This window comes from Arachis hypogaea, chromosome 13 (assembly GCF_003086295.3).
Source record: "Arachis hypogaea cultivar Tifrunner chromosome 13, arahy.Tifrunner.gnm2.J5K5, whole genome shotgun sequence".
In the NCBI taxonomy this organism is placed as follows: domain Eukaryota; kingdom Viridiplantae; phylum Streptophyta; class Magnoliopsida; order Fabales; family Fabaceae; genus Arachis; species Arachis hypogaea.
Genome location: NC_092048.1, coordinates 102,514,048 through 102,516,235, shown reverse-complemented (window position 1 = coordinate 102,516,235; position 2,188 = coordinate 102,514,048). Strand labels below are relative to the sequence as shown.

At 39.4% G+C, this 2,188-nt stretch overlaps 1 non-coding gene across 1 annotated transcript; it reads left to right on the top strand.

Annotated features, from left to right (window-relative positions):
• Nucleotides 1-1,219: 1,219 nt before the first annotated feature.
• On the top strand, nucleotides 1,220-1,327 carry LOC112740090 (small nucleolar RNA R71). Its single transcript, XR_003171023.1, has one exon. It is a non-coding gene; the product is annotated as a small nucleolar RNA R71 (small nucleolar RNA).
• The last annotated feature ends 861 nt before the right edge of the window (nucleotides 1,328-2,188 follow it).

Sequence of the window (2,188 nt, the reverse complement as noted above, 5' to 3'; positions counted from 1 at the left end):
GTTTCTCTATCACAGAGAGGGGCATGAGGTTTATTCCTGAACCAAGGTCACACAGGGCCTTAAAGATCATGGTGCCTATAGTACAAGGTATTATGAACTTTCCAGGATCCTGTCTCTTCTAAGGCAATGTCAGTTGATCCAGATCACTTAGTTCATTGATGAACAAGGGAGGTTCAACTTCCCAAGTATCAATGCCAAATAATTTGGCATTCAGCTTCATGATTGCACCAAGAAACTTGGCAGTTTGCTCTTCAGTAACATCCTCATTTTCTTCAGAAGAGGAATACTCATCAGAGCTCATGAAGGGCATAAAGAGGTTCAATGGAATCTCTATGGTCTCTAGATGAGCCTCAGAGTCCTTTGGTTCCTCAGAGGGAAGCTCCTTATTGATCACTGGACGTCCCAGGAGGTCTTCCTCCTTGGGATTCACGTCCTCCACTCCCCTTGTAGGTTCGGCCATGGTGCTTATGTCAATGGCCTTGCACTCTCCTTTTGGGTTCTCTTCTGTATTGCTTGAGAGAGTACTAGGAGGGATTTCAGTGATCCTTTTACTCAGCTGGCCCACTTGTGCTTCGAAATTTCTAATGGAAGACCGTGTTTCATTCATGAAACTTACAGTGGCCTTAGATAGATCAGAGACTAGATTTGCCAAATTTGAAGCATTTTGTTCAGAGTTCTCTGTCTGTTGCTGAATGGATGATGGAAAAGGTTTATTATTGTTAAACCTGTTTCTTCCACCATTATTAAAGCCTTGTTGAGGCTTTTGATCCTTCCATGAGAAGTTCGGATGATTTCTCCATGATGAGTTATAGGTGTTTCCATAAGGTTCACCTAAATAATTCACCTCTGCTATTGCAGGGTTCTCAGGATCATAAGCTTCTTCTTCATAAGAAGCCTCTTGAGTACTGTTGGATGCAGCTTTCATTCCATGCAGACTCTGAGAGATCATATTGACTTGCTGAGTCAATATTTTATTCTGAGCCAATATGGCATTCAGAGTATCAACTTCAAGAACTCCCTTCTTCATAGGCGTCCCATTATTCACAGGATTCCTTTCAGAAGTGTACATGAACTGGTTATTAGCAACCATGTCAATGAGTTCTTGAGCTTCTGCAGGCGTTTTCTTTAGGTGAATGGATCCACCTGCAGAAGTGTCCAGTGACATTTTTGATAGCTCAGATAAACCATCATAGAATATATCCAAGATGGTCCATTCTGAAAGCATGTCAGAAGGACACTTTTTGGTCAACTATTTGTATCTTTCCCAAGCTTCATAGAGGGATTCACCTTCTTTCTGTTTGAAGGTTTGAACATCAGCTCTAAGCTTGCTCAGCTTTTGAGAAGGAAAGTACTTGGCTAAGAAAGCCGTGACCAGCTCATCCCAAGAGTTCAGGCTGTCTTTGGGTTGAGAATCCAACCATAATCTAGCTCTGTCTCTTACAGCAAAAGGGAAAAGCATGAGCCTGTAGACTTCAGGATCTACTCCATTAGTCTTAACAGTATCACATATCTGCAAGAATTCAGTTAAGAACTGAAAAGGATCTTCAGATGGAAGTCCATGAAACTTGCAGTTCTGCTGCATCAGAGAAACTAATTGAGGTTTCAGCTCAAAATTGTTTGCTCCAATGGCAGGAATGGAGATTCTTCTTCCATGTAAATTGGAATTAGGTGCAGTAAAGTCACCAAGCATCTTCCTTACATTATTATTATTTTCGGCTACCATCTCCTTTTCCTGTTCGAAAATTTATGAAAGGTTATCTCTGGATTGTTGTAATTTAGCTTCTCTTAATTTTCTCTTCAGAGTCCTTTCAGGTTCTGGATCTGCTTCAACAAGAATATTCTTGTCCTTGCTCCTGCTCATATGACAAAGAAGAGGGCACAGAAAAATAATAATAATAATAGAGATCCTTTAATAGAGATCCTTTATACCACAGTATAGGGATCCCTGTGTGAGTAGAAGAAGAGGGGGAGACAAAGAATGTAATATAATGGAAGAAACACAACTGTGAGGAGGCTAGAGATGTGAGATGAGATGTTAGGATATGAATGAATAAATAGAATTAGATGGGAGAGGGAGAATTTTCGAAAATATTTTTGAAAAAGAGTTAGTGATTTTCGAAAATGGTTTTTTTTTTTTTGAAAAATGTTAGTAATTTTCGAAAATTTTTGAAATCAAAAATAAAAATAA